The 22,820-nt window shown below is 34.9% G+C and overlaps 1 long non-coding RNA gene across 1 annotated transcript; it reads left to right on the forward strand.

The window, feature by feature from the left end:
- The first annotated feature begins 4,099 nt into the window (after nt 1–4,099).
- Nucleotides 4,100–22,368, forward strand: LOC114736090 (uncharacterized). Its single transcript, XR_003739325.1, has 3 exons — nt 4,100–4,109; nt 21,610–21,613; nt 22,132–22,368. It is a non-coding gene; the product is annotated as an uncharacterized LOC114736090 (long non-coding RNA).
- Nucleotides 22,369–22,820: the final 452 nt, after the last annotated feature.

Below are 22,820 nucleotides of genomic sequence, written 5' to 3' on the forward strand. Positions count from 1 at the left end.
GTGCTGCGGCCGGCCATGACCCGCTAATGAGGCGGTGGGATCCAAGGCAGACCCCTGAGACTCACGCAACTCGGAATCGACCTGAGTCATCCGTTGCCTACCAAAATTAATATAAAGAAGTTAATTATATATAATGATATCTACACTGTGATATTATATTATTTTAATTTATTACTTACCGCTATCTCCTCAACCTCATCCGACGCCGCCCGTCTCGGGGTCATACACCATCGCCACATCTCGCCATAAGTGGGCGTCGTATCCCCGCTCCTGCTACGTCTTTTCCCCCTGTAAATGAAATCAAAGAAATAATTAGTTACAATTAAATACATATACATATTTAATAAATTTATTTCAAGTACTCACAATCTCGTCATAAGTGATCGCAAAAGCTCCTGGATCCAGCCCTATGACGTATCGTCTGATGCCTGACGCTCCTAGCATTTCTCTTAGAAAGAGCCTGAAGCAAATGTAAAAAATTAAATTAAATGAGTCAAGTCGGATAAAAAATAAAGAAATTATAATTAATACAATATTATCATACCATCTGGTCAGCCGTCATCCTAAAATAGACGTAACTGGACCAGTCTTGGTCCGGGACCCACCAGTACATCTCCAGTATCTCCTGGAGGGCCCGTCCCGTCACCTTTCTTCTCCCTCCACAGGTCGGCCCTCCTGTTCTTCCATGCCATCCCAAGCCTCTTGATCGTGTCAGTCAGCCCTCAACTCCTCCCCCAGAATAATTTTACTCTATAAATTAAAATAATAAATTAACTAAATAACAAATTATAAATAATTAAGCAATTTCAATAATCAAAAACAAATAATTAGTTTTTAACTAATTTAAGAATATATAAATAATAATAAATTAATCAAAAACAATAATAATTAAACAATTAAGTAATTTAAATGAAAAAATATTTTTACTCAACTAAATTTAAATTATTATAAGTATAAATTAATGAAATCAATAACATTATTTTCATTTAACTACTTTTAAATAATTTAAATAAAAATATATATTCATTTAACTACTTTTAAAAATGTTATAAATAACAAACAATTAAATAAATAAAAAATTATAATCAAACAATTAAATTATTTGAAAACAAATATATAATCATTTATTTAAATTAAAAAAAATATAAATAACAATTTTATATTACCTTCATCATTTCCCGCCTTGCTGCTTCTTGTCTGAGGTGATCTTCTTCCAGTCCTGCACATAGATGGGGAACAGCGTCCACTGCTGACCAAGGAGGCGCACGTACTTGTTGTACAACTGGCCACCTTTCTTTGTCGGTTGGCCCAACTCATTGAGCGGCACAACCACTCGTCCGCCCGTCATCATAGACAGCTCTCTGGCTGTCAGCCTCCGATAGGACCTGTTCCCCTCAGTGTCTGCAAAATTTAATTAAGAAATAAATTATATATCAATAAATTAATACAATTTCTATATAAATTAAATACTGATCAAAACTTTAAAAAGTTAAATAAATACTTACCGACAAATTCCACCTCATAACCAGCCTGACGTCTCGGAGCAGGACGCTGCGCAGCCTGGGGATACTCATTCCCCTGATCCTGCTCCTCCTCCTCCTCCTCGTCAGCAGCATCAGCATCAGCATGGGGTTGCTCATCCCCAATAAAATGAGCCTCCTCAGTCCGCTCAACATCATCCTGCTCCATAAAACTGAGGATATCCTCCTTGCTGAGATCGTAGTCATGAATGCTGGGAATGGCTCACCAGCATCATGATGAACCTCACTAGGTCCAGCTCTCTCAGGATCAACTGGGTCTTTCCCGTGTCGACGAGTCATCCTAATAACAACAAATATAATTATTTATAAATGAAATAAAAAGAAAAATTATTTATAAGCGACAACAAATAAAATAAATAAAATAAAACATAAAATAAAAATTATTTATCAATAAATTACTATTTTACCTGAAAATAAGGATCTGCACCTGAATCAGAACTCGAATATGTTTGTGGAGAAAATTCAGCAGAGCTTCGCTTCCAGAACGATTGAAGAAGTGAGAGTGTGGGGGGGTATATATAGACCGAGAATTTCTAGCGGTTAGGCACAAAACCGCTAGAAATTTCTAGCGGTTTTGGGCCGAACCGCTAGAATTCCCAACGGTCACATGTGCCTCGGGAATTGGCTAGCGGTTCGGTCCAAACCGCTAGCAATTTCTAGCGGTTCGGCCCAGAACCGCTAGAAATTCTGGCGGTTCAGTCCAGAACCGCTAGAAATTTCTAGCGGTTCGGTCCACAAACGCTAGAAATTTCTAGCGGTTGTGGACCGAACCGCTAGAAATTTCTAAACTCCTCGGGAATGAAAAATATTTCTAGCGCTTCATGCATCAACCGCTAGAATTTTTCGGTGTCTAGCGGTTTATTAGCCTGAACCGCTAGAAAGTAAACGCTACAAATTTGGCGCCAAGTTCCCGCCAAAGCCCGGGGAATTTTCTAGCTCTAATTTTCTAGCGGTTAGGTGGTAACTGCTAGAAATGTACGGGCAATGGTCAAACCGTCTGTATTTTGCAGCGGTTTTTATAGGAACCGCTAGGAATATTTGGAATTTCTAGCGGTTTTGTTGAACCGCTAGAAATGTTCCGCTGCTACTTCAACATTTTCTTGTAGTGATATCCCATGGATGACATCAACTTGATGAGGGACACTTTGTCAACAATATTGGTACAAAATATTGAAACTTTCAAATTGTTAGGTCATTCCCCAAAAAATTCATTGTTAGATATTTTCTCTTGGTTCCCTCCTATACATGTTCATTATTTCTATTGTACAAACAGAAGTAGTTACTTTTCTTTCAAGATGCTGGTTCTCTTGGTTCCTATACGTGTTCTTTGGTCTCAGGTTCCCCTTAGCTCTCTTGGTTCTCTATTTTTGCTTTGTGTAAAAGAAACTTCAATGCTTGCTGTATATAATTGATTACTTGTTCATATGGTCTTGTTCTGCGTATTCTGCACTGCCTACATTTATTTGGAATTGTAAACTGTAAGGTGGTAAAAAAGAAAATCATGGAGAATTTTTTTAAAAAATTTTTAACTGTGGTTATTAAAATAACCGTCGTTAAAAACATTTTCCACGGTGATTTTTTGGGTAACCGCTGTGGAAAATCTAACTTTTCATGGCGGTTTCTTACGTAACTGTCGTGGAATTTTAACTTCCATAGCATTTTTTACTTAACCATCGTGGAAAATCAATTTTCATTTTCACGGCGGTTCTCAACCGCTGTCTTTTGTTTACCTTTCAACATTGATTGTATCAACTTCACCTTCAAAACCGCCGTAAAAAACCACTATTAACCGCTGTCAAAAGTCTTTTTTTTTTTGCAATGAGAGTTGTATATCTCAGTTATGGTGAATATTGCAAATGCATGTTGTCTATGTACTTATCTCTGCTTTGGCTTCATGCTTCTAAATCAACATAGAGAAAGAATAGGATGGAGCATGGAGTGGGAAAATAATTAAAAAAACATTTTGATGTATTAATTTTTTAATTATTTGAGAAATTCCTTATGTATAATATCAATTGTACCCTTTATAACTCTTAGGATCACTGACTATATATTGAACAGCCATTATCGCCCCTCATGTTTGGTTCTGACTAAGTTTTGCTGTAACGTAACTCTCCTCTTGGCTGGCTAGCCATCCTATTTTTCTAATGTTTTACTGTTGTGTTATCCTAGGCTAATGAAGTTCAACTGTAAATTTTGTTTAGATTAATACTTAAATTATCAAAATTAGCCATACCATTTATATATGAGTGTATAGAAAGCTTTAGGTACGTGTAGTTTACTTTTGGCTTTATGTACCAACTTTTTTTTAATACAAAAATACAAAGGTAGACACTAGTCACCTTAGGAGAGCTTTTATACCATTAGACTATAAAGCAACTTGGGAGGCTATAGTGTGTGACAACTCCACTCATAGAGTCATAAGCCTTCTTCTGAACAATACAAGACCTTATGAGTTGAGGCACATCAAATGGTCGCTCAATGCTTCTTCTTTTCTCCCTTTCCACCACCTTCAAACATTGTATTTGTATAACAATTACTTGTCAAGTCACCCTCTTTCTTTTAACTGTTTTATCAATTCATGCATAGATATACATTATGGTCGCTCATCGATTTGTTCCTTGAAATTAACTAACTGTTATTATTCAAATTCCTAAAGTTTCATAATCATATCCATAGTTAATCCTTGTGGCTTGAAGATATAATCCTGAGCACATGAGTACTTAAATGATATGTTTGAAAATTTAACCGACTTTTAATATTTTTATGATGTGGAACAAGAAGGAAAAGTGAGAAATTGAGAAGAAAAGCTAGACAATTAGGGAAGAATAGGAAGAAAGAGGAGAAAGCTGAGAGAGAATAAGTCTGTAACTTCAATCGTGTAACGCAATCTGCCGTAGAATGAAACTTTAGATCTAATTATACTAAAACAATAATAAAAATGAAAATAATAATAATAACAACTAATCTTAATAATTAAATAATAAAATACTGACAAATCTAAATAAATCCTTAAAAATCTAACTAATCTAAATATCCTAGATAATTCAATTATTCAAATACTAAAATAAAAATTAAAAATAGTATAAGTTCTAAATATTTGCATCAATTCCCCCTAGTTGGAAGAAATCACCACCAGAGAGTTACAAAGCTAGTAGTCATTGAAAAAGGTAGGGTCCATATGACAAAACTTGTCCTCGGTAATCCATGTACTATCTAAGTCAGTACAACCTTTCCAACAATCCAGAAAACGGTGAATGGGACCTGCTGGAGTCAAAAGTGTCTGCTCATCCATCACAATGTCAATGGTTTTAGCAACCGGTAGAACACCTGGCAGTGATGGAGTCAGGGCATGGGGAAGCTAGGTACCTGTAGAGTCATCAGAACACAAATGGGATGCCTCAAGAGTACCTCGATAAGGAACAAGATCCTCAACATTAAAAACTGGACTGATAGATATGTCTGGGGGTAACTCTAACAAATAAGCATTGGCCCCTAACTTCTTTTCAATATGAAATGGGCCAGAGGCACGCGTATGCAACTTCTTATAAGGTCTTTTTGGGAAGTGCACTGGGCATATGCTTGCCATAATATAGTCTCCTACCTCAAACTTCTGGTGATGACGATGAGCATTGGTAGCTAACCTTGTACTTGTTATTACTCAATGTTAGCTTACGCTTGACCTTAACATGAACATCATGAAGGCAATGGGCCAAAGGTCTTAGAGGATTCAGAAGGGCGGATAGATAAGGGAATGGGTACAAGGTCAACAAGCTATTTAGGATTAAATCCTTGAACTATCTAGAAAGGGCTCATGCCAGTGGATTGATTAACCGAGTTATTATAAGCAAACTTTGCAATAGGCAAGATTAAATCCCAGTTACCCGACTTATCGCCAATTAAACTACGGAGCAAGTCACCTAAATTACGGTTGTCACCTCTGTCTGACCATCTGTCTAAGGGTAAAAAGATAATGAAAACTTTAATTGAGTGCTAAGCAGCTTCCAAAGTATCTTCCGAAAGTAGCTGACAAATTTTACATATCTGTTTGAAACAATAGTACTAAGAAGACCATGAGACGCATAATCTCTTTGAAGAACAACTTAGCAAGGTGAGAGGCGTTAGTAGTCCTACTACAAGGTACAAAGTGAGCCATCTCTGAAAACCTGTTGACTACAACCAAGACAGAATTGGGTCTTCATATTTCTTAGGCAACCCTAACACAAAATCTATACTGATGTCTCTTCAAGTGCCTCAAGGATTGGCAGAGGTATATACCACCCAATATTCTTCTTCTTTGGCTTTGCTATATAGCAGGTATGACATTGAGAAAGGATTCAAGCAACATCACGCTTAAGGGAAGGCCAATATAACCTACCTTCCACCAAGACAATAGTCTTCTGGACGCTAAAATGTCCAGCTAAGCCTCTAGCATATAGTTCCCATATGAGGAAATCACGCATTGATGTACGAGGAACACATAACTTAGACCCTCAGAATAAGTAGCCATCATCCACTAATAAATCCACATGATCATGACAATTACCATCCAAAACCTCTCGATAGATGAGTCCAAAATCAAGGCATGCTGCATATTCATGTTTTAACTTTTCAAAACCAACAACGCTAACTGTCATGGTATTAAGAAGGTAGACTCGTCTGCTAAGAGCATTAGCTACCCTATTCTCTACTCTCGGTCGATGCTTAACCACAAAGGTGAATTCTTGAATGAACTCAACCCACTTAGCATGTTTAGCGTTCAAATGTTGTTGGGAATTAAGAAACTTCAGCACCTAGTGATATGAATAAAGGACGAACTATTTGGCTAGGAGGTAATACTTCTAGTGATCTAAACAATGAACTATGGCACAGAACTCCTTGTCATATGTGGAGTACTTTTGCTTACTGTCATTAAGCTTCTCACTGAAAAATGCGACAAGATGGCCATCTTGACTAAGTATACCACCAATTCCCACTCTGTAAGCATCACAAACAACCTTGAAGCATTTACTAAAATCAGGTAACGCAAGATTTGAGGCACATGTTAGCTTATCCGTAATGGCTTGGAAAGCTTTCAAGGCAGTAGGGGTCCAACAAAACTTATCCTTCTTTAAACAGCCAGTGAGTGGTGACATAACAGTACTAAATCTCAAATAAAGCGCCGATAGAAGGATGCTAAGCCATGAAAACTCCACACTGCATGTAGTGATTGAGGTTCAGGCTACTCCTGGATAGCGCGAACCTTTATAGAATCATAGATAGACCATGTTCAGAAACAATAAATTCGAGAGAGATAACTTGATTTTGCAGGAAGGAGCACTTAGGTAGATTAAGGTAAAATTTCTCCTTTTGAAGGGTAAGAAATACCTTTCTAAGGTCGTTCAAATGGTTGTCTATGGACTTGCTGAAAACCAGGATATCATCAAAGTGAACAACTAAGAACTTCCCTAGAAAGGGTTGTAGCATGTGGGTCATCACCCTTATAAAAGTACTAGGGGTGTTCGTTAAGCCTAAAGGCATAACTAACCACTCATATAGCCTATCTTGAGTCTTGAATGTGGTCTTCTACTCATCTCCTAGTCTTATTCAAATCTAATGGTATCCACTGCGAAGGTCAAGTTTAGAGAACCAAGTAGATTCAGATACTAAGTCAAGCATGTTATCGAGCCTTGGAATAGGAAATCATTATTTGATGGTTATTTTGTTAATGGCTCGGCTGTCTACAGCAACCTCCAATAGCCGTCTTTCTTAGGAGTCAGGAGGGTAGGGATGGCACAGGGACTGAGGCTATGCCAGATATAGCCTTTCTCAAGTAGTCCATTGACTTGTCGATTGAGCTCTTCCTTATTTTTTGGGTTCATCCTGTAATGTGGTAGGTTAGGGGGTTGTGATCTAGGGACCAAGTCAATTGCATGCTGAATGTCCCTCATAGGTGGTAGATTAGAAGGTAACTCTTCTAGTGCAATGTCCTTGAACTCATTCAGGAGTTGGATCACTTCGCTAGGTAGATCACTGGCTACTAATGTAGGTAGGGTAGCAACCTTAGAGATGACAACAAGAACAAAGTCAACCTCCTTACTTTCCTGTATGAATTGTCTCTCTTTCAGGAGGTGAAGGCTATGGTACTTAGCAGTCAATCCCTTTATGCTGGCGGGGCCTTTTCCTTAGGCTTAGTTTTAGCAGGATAAAGCAAGATCGTCTTGCCCTCATGCTTAAACACGTGGGTATTTGCCCTACCATGGATGGTGACATCAAGATCATAGAGCCAGGGATGTTCGAAGAGAATGTGAGACACGTTTATGGGGATGACAACGCATAGGACGTCTTCCTTGTACTCACCCAAGTGAAGAGGTACGCGACACTGCTAAGTAATTGGTAGAGAAGTATTGTTAACCCAAGTGACATGGAAAGGTTTGGAAAGAGGCTTTGTCTTCAGTCCAAGCCGAGCAACGCCTCAGCTCGATATGACATTTCTCTCGCTTCCACTATCTATAACCAGCTTACATGACTTATCACTAGATTTCACAAATGTGTGAAAGATGCTATTCCTCTTTCAAGAATCATCTGGTGTTAGGACAGTGAGAAGACAACGCATCACCCTAAGATGCTCTAATGGAATGTTGCTTGCAATGATTTCTTCATCCACATCAGAAGGACTCTCGATCGGGTCAATAACAACATCAGGGGTATTTTCAATGAGTGCTTCATCATTTTGAGATTCTATTATCAGTGTGCATTGTGGGCACTTCGAAGTGATATGGCCTTTTAGCACTCAATGGTCAAGCCGCTGGTACGAGCATTTGATGCTAAAGATACTCTTGGTTTCGAAGCACTCTATCCTAAAAACTAAGAACTAGTTTTCTAGCTCATAGTGTTAGCAAGGAATGTGCGAACTTGCTAGGATTCCATGCTTGAGAAATTTGTACACCGAGTAGATGGGTATCTAGACAATAAGTCTATTTCCCTAGCCTTATGATAGGCTTCTTCTAATGTGTCAGGGCAATTCATTTAAAGTACCCTCTGAATGTGTATTCTAAGACCATTAATAAATTGTTTGATGGTAACCTAATATGGCTCATTCAAATAGTTACGGACCATGAGGTCATCACATAGTTGGCTGCTATGGAATTCCCTTGCTTGAGATTAAGTAATTGGTTGAAGAGTTGGCTTTTGTAAGTCGTGGGTATGTACTTTTCCTTCAGCTTTAACTTCATCTCAGTCCAAGTTGTAATCAGAGGCTGCCCTCAATGCTCAAGGTTTCCTTAGACATTCTACCAATACTTTCTCATATACGTGGTGAGCTTCATTTTTGTAAAACAAACTTACTACAGGTCACTCATATTATACCACTCAAAGTAGTCATCCATTGTCGCTAACCAGTCCAAGAAAGCATTTGAATCTAGCCAGCCCTTAAAATCATAGTACTCCTACCATGGGGCATCTCGATATTTCCTAGGAGGCGATGGGTTACGGTTATATCTACAGTTAGCTAGGTAATCTCTATGAGTATGTGTATCTCTAGGCGAAGACTCTAGAATATCATCCATGAAACGCTCATCCCAAAGGTCCTCTTCTTACTCAACAAGTGGGTAGAGATAATTATTGTTAGGTGGCCTAGGGGGACGGCTATTATGACCCACAGAGTTCTGAGAGTCCTTAAACAGGGATGGTCTAGCCTCATCAGATTTAGTGCTTGATCAGTTTCGCCCAGGGGTCTTCCAAAGTATGCCACCTATAACTTTTCTTGATATTAACCTATTTGTCTCTCTTAAGGATTTCTGAAGCTCTTTTTGAAATTTCCTAAGCTCCGTGTTAGAGTCTCTAAGCTCCTGGTACTTAGCATTAAAGTCTTGCTTAATCTCGGCTATTGATTTCTTTAAGCATTTAATGAGTTCAGAGATTTAGGATTAGAGGGTTAACGTTTGGTAATTTTGGTCCATTTGGGATTCAATGTGATAAAGTCTGGGTCTAAAAGAATTGAGTTCTAATTCAAAGATTGCGTGTCTATCTAGGATTTCACGAATGATCATGCAAAGGATAAGCAATAAAATAACAAGGAGTAATAAACAACTAAACAAGGAAAGCTACCATTGAAAATTGCTTTTTTTTTTTCCTCTTTTTTTTTTTGCTATAAAATAAAAGTGAAAAAGAGGATAAAGCTGAGAGAGAATAAGTCTGTAACTTCAATCATGCAATGCAGTCTGTTGTAGAATGAAACCCTAGATCTAATTATACTAAAACAATAATAAAAATGAAAATAATAATAACAACAACTAATCTTAATAATAAAATACTGATAAATCTAAATAAATCTTTAAAAATCTAACCAATCTAAATATCCGAGATAATTCAAATATTCAAATACTGAAATGAAAATTAAAATAATATAAGTTCTAAATATTTGCATCATTTTGTCCCCTGCATCACTTCACTAATTCTCTCACAGACATCTTTTGCCTACTCATTCACTCCCCCCCCCCCAAAATATGGGTTTTGTTTTTGAAAAAAAAAAATTGTACTATCTTGAACCAATTTAACCCCCTTCATAATCAACATAACTCGATTATTTGTAACACATGGACAGCACTAGAGGGAGTAAAACTGTGTATGAAACTTTAGGATCTTGATTGATAAAAATTAATCTTCATGAACTAAATTGATATAATTGAGACAAACTTGAGTACCAAAAGTTTCCTTATTTGTTTTTAAAATATAACCAAGTAAGATATTTTAGAATGTGAGATATATTTTTTTTCTTCGCCAGCAGAATGTGAGATACTAAATGTTGATCTATGTTTTAGATATTTTTAAAAAAAGTAAATTACTAAACGAGATATTTATTTCTTGGATATATAGAAGGGCCCAAAACTTAATAAACACCACATCAAACATTAATTGTATAAATTATTTTTATAATTCTTTTTACCTCTAATATTCTTTGTAACAACTGATCACATGTTGATTATGGGACAGGACTGTTGGGCAATATCAGGCTGGCGAACTTGGAAGCGTTGAATTTACAAAATAATATGCACACAGAATTCCCACATTTTGGTGCTAAATCTCTATCTTGTATATTCTTTATTTTAAGTGACATACGTAATAATTACTGTTGATCTATTTTTAGAAAAAGATTCCCATGGTTTAGAAAAAAGTGCTAAAAGAAATATACAGGACTTTTTTTTCTCTCTATTGAATATTCCATTTTTCTTGATTTTGTAGGGAAGTTGATATTATATTTACTAAACTTATTCATGTATTTATCTTGTCATATATTATCCCAACTAAAGAATTTATGTGTCTTTATATAGAGAATTGAATGAATTGTCAAACTTGGGAGATAAGATGACGTTTTCTTACTTGGCAGATTCATTATCAATAAATTGTAACAACAGACACACACACACACACACACACACACACACTCTAATTAATTTGAAGGAGCTGTGGCTTAAGGTACACAATTCCATTTGGCATTTGACAGACCTTTCTCATTCGCGTAATCTGGAGGCGCTGTGGCTTGATGATAATTACTTGGAGGGCAGTATTCCAGAATCTATTACGTCTCTTACTTCCCTCACCCAATTGACATTAGGTAATAACAGCCTGACTGAATCATTGCCACAACAAGGTACGGTTCATATTTTATAGCATTAATTAACTGAGTATTCAGCCAATAATGTCAGATTTCTTCAATACTAGCATATTAAATTTAATTTTCAAAACAACTATGATTGTTACAAAAAAAAAATTATCATTTAAGGCTAAGAATTTTATGAATAAAGGGAAAAAACATACTTTTTACAATTAAAAGATCAAATTAAAATATTATATAAAGTCAAAAATAGCAAATTTATATTTTTGTTTTTTTTGGTATACTATTTATTTTTAATACTAATAAGTGATCCAGCATTCAAGTATTTACTGTTAGTTTACTTACATTTTTGGGCTTCATGTTAAGGTTTTTGTCTGGGGCCCAATTTTAATTTAAATACACTTCTTATTTCGTACACAATCACAAATTAATTTAGCCCACGTAAACCCTTCTTGGGAAAATACAGTTTAGTCTCGAAGTCCAAAGCTTTAAGCTATTACTTCTAGTTTTATAGTGTTTTTTATGGACGGATTGATTAAATAATTTTAATAAATAAAAATGGTATATCGCAGGAGGCCTTTGCAATATGAAGAATCTTGCATTATTGGATCTTTCCATGAATGAAATTGAGGGGTAGCTTCTTGCATGCCTTGGCAATTTGACTTCTCACTCTACGCTTCTTCTTAGGAGAAATCATTTTGAAGGAACATTTCCTTCCTCACTCTTTCATTCTTTAAGGTCTCTAACAGCTCTTTTTCTTTCTGATGACAATCTCAACGGCTTATTTTCACTCTCTTCACTTGCCAACAACTCCAACCTCAAAATCTTTTCCATTTCATGCTCTAACGCCAATCTCAAGCTTGAAACAGAGAATCCCCCATTTATCCCTTCCTTCCAGTTGAGGATCAAATTTCACATATTTGTTGTTTTTGGACCTCAGCAACAATAACTATGAAGAAAAGCTTGAAGGTGGAGTTATGAATAGTACTGAGTTAAGAATGTTGGATATAAGTGCCAACCAATTATATGGTGAAATGCCTAGCTGGATCGGAAATTTTCAACATTTGAGCTACCTCATTGTCAAAGAATTATTTAATAGGTCTACTACCAAAAAACTTTTGCAACTTGACGACACTTACATATCTAGACCTTGCTTATAATAAATTCAATGGCTCTCTGCCAAGTAGTTTGAATGTGCCGTTTTTTGAAGTACTTGCATCTGCAGAGCAACTATTTCATGGGACCTCTACCTTCCACTTTAGCTAATTCCCCTTTATTGTTGATTATGGATTTGATGAATAACAATTTTTCTGATTGAATTCCAAGATTGATAGGTTTATTTTTTAGTTTAAGGGTCCTCATGTTAAAAGAAAACAAACTTGAAGGCTCTATTCCAATGAACTTATGTGAGCTCAAGAATATCAATTTGTTATATCTTTCTAAAAATAAGCTTTCTAGAGGCATCCCATATTGCTTGAATAACATCACATTTGGGAAGATAGATTCACCAAGGGAAAATGAAATATGACATTTTACTGTGTCGTCGACTACAAGATTTTCAAATTATCATTTTAACCCCCTGACCGGTGAAGTTTCCATACTAGAAGAAAAAGAAAATGTTACACAGTATAAAGACCAATAAGTAGATTTTACAACAACAAGCAGGTATGAATCTTGCAAAGGAAGCATTTTAAATTTCATGTCTAGGTTGGATCTCTCAAATAATCAATTGGTAGGCGAAATTTGTTACACCGTACTACTAGAACAACTTATAGTTCAATTAGAACCATTTTAGACCATATTGGATGGCCTTGGACTCAAAAATTCCATAAAAACGTTGATTTTTGGATTTTTTACTGTTCATTTGGTATGTTCCAGATTTCTGGCCCAACTTCGGAAAATCATAACTTAATCTAGAAAAATCAAAACGGGGTGGTCCAAAATTCTATGAAAAGCTCTTTGAATTCTCTTTCAAAAAATAACCTTGTGAACCAATTCTATTTGAGAAAGTGTCAGGTTTTTGTGGAAGTCACCATTGTCATTTTGATAAAACTCTTTTTCTAAATTGTGGACCTTAATTTTGAAAAATCATTATTAATTGCACAGTTGTCCAATTTTAATGTGCTACCTATCAAAGTGAAGCTCATGACATGAACTTTAAGTATACCAAATTTCATAAAGAAATTCATTCAGGAACTTAGTCAAATGCTGCTCCAAATTGACGGCTTCCTTAAGGTTACAGCACTAACGATGTATACTTATACATAACCAAATATAATTGTTTTCTCGTGGTTCACCACCACAATTACTCTTGAATTTTCAGCTTTCCTTTGGACAATTCAAGCCCTAAAATGTTAGGTTACATATGAGGAATGAGATTTCAATGAAATTCCAGTAGCAAGATCAATCAACCAAAACATCAATACGCATCAATTACAAGCATTCCAACCTTTTGCTATTAATAGGAAACTACTTTACCTCATACATATAGCATTCTAACATGCAATAGCCAAGGCACTTAAAGCAAGGAGTATAGCTATACAATCATCATCATCATCATCATCATCATCATTTAGCTCAATCACATAATAGCACTTGCAATTGCATAGCAATCAATGCAACAATCAACATTAAAGTTAATTAAATCTTACTACCTTGATCTAAATGCTCTTGATTCTTTGACCTTCTTCGTCTTTTCTACAATTAAAAAATCCTAATATCACAAACCATAAAAGGGCAGCAACATTACTAACCAAAACATGCAAGATTCAAAGGCAAAACACAAGTAACTCCTTAACCCTTTAATCTTGAACTTTGATCTTTGGAGCTTTAATTCTTTAAGCCCTAAAAATTCCCTCTTGGCTCATTCTTACATGATTTTTCATGTAAATTCTAAATATACACTTGGATTTAAGAAAAGAGACTTCCTTCTTGCACAATCAAAATGACCAAACCTATAGGGTTCATTATCCAAAAATTATAACTTTGATTCTAATGCTTCTAACACTTGTCTTTGAGGTTTATCATACACCATTTTCCATTTTAAACACAATGGAAGTATCAAAACATTGAAAAAATCATCCTAGGGTCTAGATTTGAAAGTGTCTGAAAAGTCCCTCTAACAAACCCACCATGAAAAACTTTCAACAACATCTTAAACCACTTGAAAACATCATGATTTAAGGTATTCTAGCAAGATTTGTCAACAAAACTTCCTCCCCTACTCGAACATCATTTCGGCCAGCACAAAAGAAAGGGAAGAACTAGAAATTTTAACCATCTAACTCAAGAGAATCAAGTTAGAAACAACTTAGAACCATCCACTAACTTTGATTCCAAGCTTTCTTGACCAAAGGTAGTGCCTTTCTCCTTGTTCACACTTGAAGATGACTCTTGTTCTCCTCTTCTTCTCCTTGGCCAAAACATAACCAGAAAATGGGGAGGGAAAGACCTCACTAAATGCTCAAAATATCCCAACCACCATCCTTTAATGCTATGCCATGTGTCACTTGCCTATTCTTCCTTATAACTTCTCTCTTAATTAACTTAATTCAAATGAAATTAATTTCCAAAAGTCAAACTCTTCTCCACTGAAGGCTTGACACTTGGAAAGTTTAATTACTATCCATTATGAGCTTGACAAGTGGCAACTTGTGGGCCAAGTAAAGTGCAAGACTCAAATCTTTACTTTATCGATGCACTTTTACTCTGGGTTTAATTTCTTTTCTATAATTACAGTACTCTGACCTCTGTAATTATTTTTTGTCAAATCCATAATTTATTCTTTTTATTTTTCTCTTTCCAAAATACCCTTTTTATCCAAATCTCAAATTTTCATTAATTAAATAAAAAGGAAAACTATTTTCCTTCTTATTAGCGATTTTTCCACTTGTCAAAGGAATTAGGAAAAATCTTAGATATTTGTGGGTCTCCTTTTAATTTCATAATCTCTTATAATTCCTTGGAACATCATAGAAATTTTCTTAGAATTTTATTTACCTTCCAAATATTTATTTGGAATTTTCCAAATAAAAGGCCTCAAATTAGCCTAAATCACTCTTAAATTCCTTTGTAATTTTTTCAAGGGTAATTTGGTTATAAAACCAATTATATATCATCATATAATTCCCAAGGAATATTATCCTTATTTTTTCTTAATTTTCTGAGACTTGAAAATATTTTTTCATAATTATTCTTGACCAATTTTCTTTAATTAGTCAAACTTTTCATAATTGACTTGGAAAATCATAATAATTATTTTCCACCAAAATTCTTCTATTTCTCCTTATCATTTTTGGCCTTTAAATGTTTAGGAATATCCTAATTTTAAATGCTAGATTACTGGATGTGACAAAATTCCTTCACAAATTGGATACTTAGACGCTATCCATGCATTAAATTTGTCAAACAATCGATTGAAAGGGCCTATTCCAAAAAAAATTTTCCAACCTCAAGCAGATAAAAAGCCTTGATCTTTCCCACAACAAATTGAGAAGCCACATTCCTGCACAACTAACTCAGCTATACTCCTTGTCTTCCTTCTCAGTGGCTCAAAATAATCTATCTGGAACAACACCTAACATGAAAAATCAATTTGCAACTTTTGATTCAGCTGGTTATAAAGGGAACCTTTTCCTATGTGGCCCCCTTTTGCTGCAAAATTGCTCAATAACAGGGAGAAATAGGCAACCTCATCATTTGGAAGCAGATGATTTTTGAGATGCTTTTTTATGGAGTTTTGCCGGACACTACAAAAAAACAGCTAATTACTAACAAAATTAGTGATAGAATCATTTCCATCGCTAATTTTTGACGGATTACCCAAGAAAATTCCGTCGCTAAACTTAGCCACGGAATTAGCGATGAAATTTAATCAGTCACTAATTAGCCATAGAATTAGCCACGGAATTTTTTCCGTTAGAAAATTCCATGGCTAATTCCGTGGCTAAAGTTTTATAATTACGATTTGTGACGGAATACTTTTTCGTGGCTAAAATATAATATATAATATAATATAATAATATAATAAATATATAATTAAATTATATATCTTATAAATATTAAATAAAAGAATTAAATTTAAAATATATATTTATGAAAAAATTATTTATTATTTAAAATTCAAAATTAGTGTCATTGGAAATTAATATTATATTTAAAATAATTTTTTTAAAAATAAAGCATTATAAAATAAATAGTAAAACAAATATCTAGAAATTATTTTGTTACAAAAATAGTTATGATTAAACTTATATAGTTTATTTTTAGTTTCTAATAATATATATGTGTATAAATAATTATTTGTGTGAGAGAATATTATATATATTTAATTTTGTATAGTAAGTCAGTAAATTCATTGCAGCTCAACTGGTGAAGTCACGCGCGTGCACAAGCGAGGTCTTTGGTTTGAGCTGTGGAGAAGTCACTTTGAAGAGAAATTATATGGTGGCGACATGTGGCAATACAAGGTGACATGTGAGATAGCAACACGTGGCGGTAGAGGTGAGGTGGTAGGGACACGTGGAGATGAGGTGGCAACGACACGTGATGGAAAAGGTGAGGTGGCACTGACACGTGGTGACATGTGGCAGCCAAGGTGAGTGGCATTTTAATTTTTTTAAAAAAATATATTAGCGACGGAATCGGGAATTCTATCGCTACTTACTGACGGAATCAGAATTCCGTCGGTAATTAGAGACAGAAAAATTCCGTCAATGATTAACGACGGAATTTCAATTCCATCACTAACGGAATTTCAATTCCGTCGGTAATCCAATTAGTGACGAAAAAATTAGTGACAGAACCAATTCCGTTGCTAATTCTGTCGGTAATTTGATTCCGTCACTAATCCGTCGCTAATTCTGTCGCTAAATAAAAATTCCGTCGGTAAATTTCGTTGCTAATCAGATGTTTTTTGGTAGTGGGAGCATTTGGAGTATTTTTTATAGGTGTCATTACAGTTCTTTATTTGAACCCTTACATTTGCAATTACAAACTACTCCTATTAGAGAGAGTTATAACAAGTTATTTGTATGAGTGTTGGCGAAAAAGAAAAAGGTTTTAATTATAGTTCATAAGATTCTGATCATGTAATAGATGGCCTGGTGATCATCTCTAGAATTACAATAACCAAAAGATGGCTGGTTCCATGTCTTCTCATGATCAGAAAGAAAACTAAATTGAAATATTCGAATCATTACTTCTGATGTGTGTGTATAGCTTAGCAATATCCTTCTCAAAATCCTTCATTATCATCTCTATTTCGTCTCTGCCTTTCTGTTCCTATCGTTCATAAGATAATCAACTTCGTCAATATTTTTTAACCATGAATTACCACCATCCACAAGAACCTCCTGCTATGTTTACTGTTATATGTATATCATATATAGTTTGCGATCAAAATACTGTCTTGCCAAATGCAGTTTAGGTGATGATTCCTTCAAGTTTCTTCACAGTTTGCTCCATATCTGAGCATTAACTATAGATGCATGAGATTAACAATACTAATTAGTGATGTTATGTTTACCGATGATTTCATATTCACCTCCAATGGGGTATCCCTCCATTGATGCTTCTTCTATTAGGGACGGTGAGATTGCAAGTCAACATCAAAATCTCTCTGTTTTTAATTTGCTTTTACGAACTCTTATTGGTTTCTTAGTTTCTCTTCAGATCAGTTCCTAATATGTGCATTGTTCTGTCCCCTTTTTAGATTTTCTTAGTTGCAGTTGTGCAGCTCTGTGCTGCTGTTTTTTTTTTTTTTGGATTATTGCTATGTTGAGTCCTACAATAATTTTTATCAACTATGTGTTGCTCTCATATCTTGCTGTTCTTCCCCTTACTTATGTTATTCCCATTTTGGGAGAGAATAAAAAAAATATGAGAGACGCTCTTCAAAAAATACTGTAATTCTTTCACATCTCTAAACAAGTACACGCTTGCATAAAGTGTAATGGCAACTAAAATGTTTAAAGATACCTTACAACAACTTTTGTCGCACGGTCCATGATTAAACTATAAAATCAAGAATAAACAGACTCCAAAACCAATGAACAAGACCAAAAAAATTGAGTGGATATAATTTTTTTATTTGGCTAGCCGTTCCCATGTTCGACCTCACATATCAGTATATTTTCTCGAACTTTTGTTGTTGTATTATTCTTGGTACATAGGAGTCTTTGGCTAATCAAATTCAAAACCGCCAATCCGGTTTAGATTAATCCAATGAGTTATTATCCTAATAATTAACAATAACTGATTAAGACTCAATTTAGTGCTAAACACAGATAAATGTATAGAAAACTTTAAAGTATAGACGTATAGTTTACTTGCTGCACAGCAATCTCAGTCTAGGATAGAGTCTGGCTTTCCAGGTTCCCTTTGATAGATGGGGGCATAGTTTGGTTGATTGTGCAGAAATGTCAAAAGCACATGTACTGAGATATGTGTATGGATACTTAGCCATCCGAGACTTGAGATGCAGGATAGGATGTAGGGTAGATTCACAATTCGTTCAACAAGGAACTACGCTAATTAAATTACTCTCACAACTTGCCTCTTTTTAACTTTATGATAAATATCATTCTTGCTGATAGGTTTGATTAGAAATTAGTGTGAATGTGTACAGGTACTTGGCCGTTTGTGCAGAAGTTAAGGCACATACACTGACTTTTATTAGTCATGATAAGAATACAAAGCTTGTTGTCAGCATCAGAAAACGAGAGCTTATATAAGCCCTATCGTGCATTCTGAGGAGGGAATTTTTACCTCTTTCTAATTCATCAGATTAAACGAATATTGATAGTTTGTGGAACTTCGATTGCGACTTTTGTTTTGGGGGAAGAACTGATCATTAAGTCCTGTACTATATACTGATTTTCGAATAAATCCTTACAATTGAAATTATTGCAAGGCATGCACACACCATATCACTTCATTGATTCTCTCACACATATCTTTGTCCTACTCATTCTCTCTGTCATTCGCTCTTTCTCTCCAAAAATATGGGTTTTATTTTTGAAGAAAAATATATTTGTACACATTTGTTACCTTTAATCAATTTTAACCACCTTTATAATCAGCATAATTCGATTATTTGTACGATATAGACAGCATCAGAGGGAGTAAAATCGTGTATGAAACTTCAGGGTCTTGATTGATAAAAATTAACTTTCATGAACTAAATTGATCTAAATTGACAATGGAGACAAACTTGAGTACCAAAAATTTCCTAGCCTTATTTGTTTTTAAAATACAACCAAGTAAGATATTTTAGGATGTGAGATACTTTTTCTTTTTCCCGCCAGCAGAATGTGAGATGCTAAATATTGATCTATGTTTTAGATATTTTTTTTAAAAAAATCAAATTACTAAACGGCTTATTTATTTCTTGGACATATAGAAGGGCCCAAAGGCAGCCCAAAATAAACTTAACAAACATCACATCAAAAATTAATTGTATAAATTATTTTTATAATTCTTTTTACCTCTAATATTCATTGTAACAATTGATCACATCTTGATTGTAGGACAGGGCTGTTGGGTGATATCAGACTGCCGAACTTGGAAGTGTTGAGTTTACAAAATAATATGCTCACAGAATTCCCACATTTTGGTGCTAAATCTCTATCTTCTATCTTCTTTATTTTAAGTGACATATGTGATAATTACTGTTGATCTATTTTTAGAAAAGATTCCCACGGTTTAAAAAAAATGCTAGAAGAAATATACAGACGACTTTTTTTTCTCTATTGAATATATGAAAGTTTCCATTTTTTTGGATTTTGTTGGGAAGTTGATATTAGATTTACTAAAATTACTCATGTATTTATCTTGTCATATAATCATCCCAACTAAAGAATTTATGTATCTTCATATAGAGAATTGAATGAATTGTCAAACTTGGCAGATTCATGGTCAATAAATTGTAACAACCCACACACACACACACATATATACACACACACACTCAATAATTTGAAGGAGCTGTGGCTTAACGCACACATGTATTTCCATTTGGCATTTGACAGACCTTTCTCATTCACGTAATCTGAAGGAGTTGTCACTTGATGCTAATTACTTGGATGGCAGTATTCCAGAATCTATTACGTCTCTTACTTCCCTCACCCAATTGGGGAACAACCTGACTGGATCATTGCCACAAGAAGGTACGGTTCATATTTTGTAGCATTAAATAACTGAGTTATTCCGTGAATAATGTTAGATTTCTTAAATACTAGCATATTAAATTTAATTTTCAATACAGCCATGATTGTTACAAAAAAAATTATCATTTAAGGTTAAGATTTTTATGATGAAAGGATAAAAATATACTTTTTACAATTAAAAGACCAAATTAAAATATTATATTAAATCAAAAAGAGCAAATGTATATTTTTGTTTTTATTTATTTTTAATACTAATAAGTGATCCTGCATTCAGGTATTTACTGTTAGTTTACTTGCATTCTTGGGCTTCATGTTAAGGCTTTTTCTGGGGCAAAATTTTAATTTAAATACACTTCTTAATTCGTACGTACTAACAAATTAATTTAGCCTACGTAAACCCTTTGTTGGAAAATATAGTTTAATCTCAAAGTCCAAAGCTTTACGCTATTACTTCTAGTTTTATAATGTTTTTTACGGGCGGACTGATTAAATCATTTTAATAAATAAAAATGGTATATCGCAGGAGGCCTTTGCAATATGAAGAATCTTGCATTATTGGATCTTTCCATGAATGAAATTGAGGGGCAGCTTCCTGCATGCCTTGGTAATTTGACTTTTCTATCTACCCTTTATCTTAGGGAAAATCGTTTTGAAAGAATATTTCCTTCCTCACTCTTTCATTCTTTGAGGTCTCTAATAGCTCTTTTTCTTTCCGATGACAATTTCAACGGCTTATTTTCACTCTCTTCGCTTGCCAACAACTCCAACCTCAAAATCTTTTCCATTTCATGCTCTAACGCCAATCTCAAGCTTGAAACTGAGAATCCCCCATTTATCCCTTCCTTCCAGTTGAGGACTTTCAAAATTGACAACTGCACTTTTAATGAGGCTAACAATAACAAAATGCCTACCTTTCTACTTCATCAATATGACTTGCTAGATCTAGAACTTACCAACACGAACGTTTCAGGGGCCTTCCCATCCTGGCTTTTAACAAATAACATAGGCTTAAATATTTTCAGTTTGACTCATAACTTGTTCACTGGTCCCTTTGAACTCAATTCCACCTCCAAATTGCTTCAAATGGAGTCTTTTAATATTTCATCAAACCCCATCAGAGATGAAATCCCTCCTCATATTGGCTTCATTTTTCCCAACTTGATTTCTCTTGACATGTCTTCAACTTCATTGCAAGGTCCCTTTCCAGCTTCAATAGGTGAAATGAGACAATTGAATGATCTTGACTTGTCAAATAATAGTTTATATGGTTATTTGCCCCAAGAATTCAGTCATGGTAACAATGAAGTGAGGTTTTTGAAGTTGTCAAACAACAACCTCAGTGGCCCGTGCTTACCTGTAGGATCAAATTTCACATATTTGTTGTTTTTGGACCTTAGCAACAATAACTACAAAGGAAAGCTTGAAGGTGGAGTTATGAATAGTACTGAGTGAAGAATGTTGGATATAAGCACCAACCAATTATATGGTGAAATGCCTAGCTGGATCGGAAATTTTCAACATTTGAGCTACCTTATATTGTCAAGGAATTATTTAATAGGTCCACTGCCAAAAAGCTTTTGCAGCTTGATGGAACTTACATATGTAGACCTTTCTTACAATAAATTCAATGGCTCTTTGCCAGGTTGTTTGAATATGCCATTTTTGAAGTACTTGCATTTGCAGAGCAACCATTTCATGGGACCTCTACCTTCCACTTTAGCCAATTCCGCTTTATTGTCGATTCTGGATTTGATGAATAACAATTTTTCTGATCAAATTCCAAGATTGATTGGCTCATTTTTGAGTTTAAGGGTCCTCACGTTAAAAGAAAACAAACTTGAAGGCTCTATTCCTACTAGTTTATGTGAGCTCAAGAATATCAGGTTATTAGATCTTTCTCAAAATAAGCTTTCTGGAGGCATCCCATATTGCTTGAATAACATCACATTTGGGAAGACACATGCACTAAGGGAAAACGAAATAGGACATTTTACTGTGTCATGGACTACAAGATTTTCAAATTATGAATTTGACCCTCTAACCGGTGAAGTTTTCATACCAGAAGGAAAACAAAATGTTACATTGTATAAGGACCAAGAAGTAGATTTTACAACAAAAAACAGGTATGAATCTTACAAAGGAAGCATTTTAAATTTCATGTCTGGCTTGGATCTCTCAAATAATCAATTGGTAGGCAAAATTCCTTCACAAATTGGATACTTAGATGCCATCCATGCATTAAATTTGTCAAACAATCGATTGAAAGGGCCTATTCCAAAAACATTTTCCAACCTCAAGCAAATAGAAAGCCTTGATCTTTCCCACAACAAATTGACAGGTCACATTCCTACACAACTAACCCAGCTGTACTCCTTGTCTTCCTTCTCAGTGGCTGAGAATAATCTATCTGGAACGACACCTGACATGAAAAATCAACTTGCAACTTTTGATTCAGCTAGTTATGAAGGGAACCCTTTCCTATGTGGCCCCCCTTTGCTGCAAAATTGCTCAATAACA

The sequence above is a fragment of the Neltuma alba genome, unplaced genomic scaffold, assembly GCF_004799145.2.
Source record: "Neltuma alba isolate B1F8T4 unplaced genomic scaffold, ASM479914v2 tig00013305_pilon, whole genome shotgun sequence".
In the NCBI taxonomy this organism is placed as follows: domain Eukaryota; kingdom Viridiplantae; phylum Streptophyta; class Magnoliopsida; order Fabales; family Fabaceae; genus Neltuma; species Neltuma alba.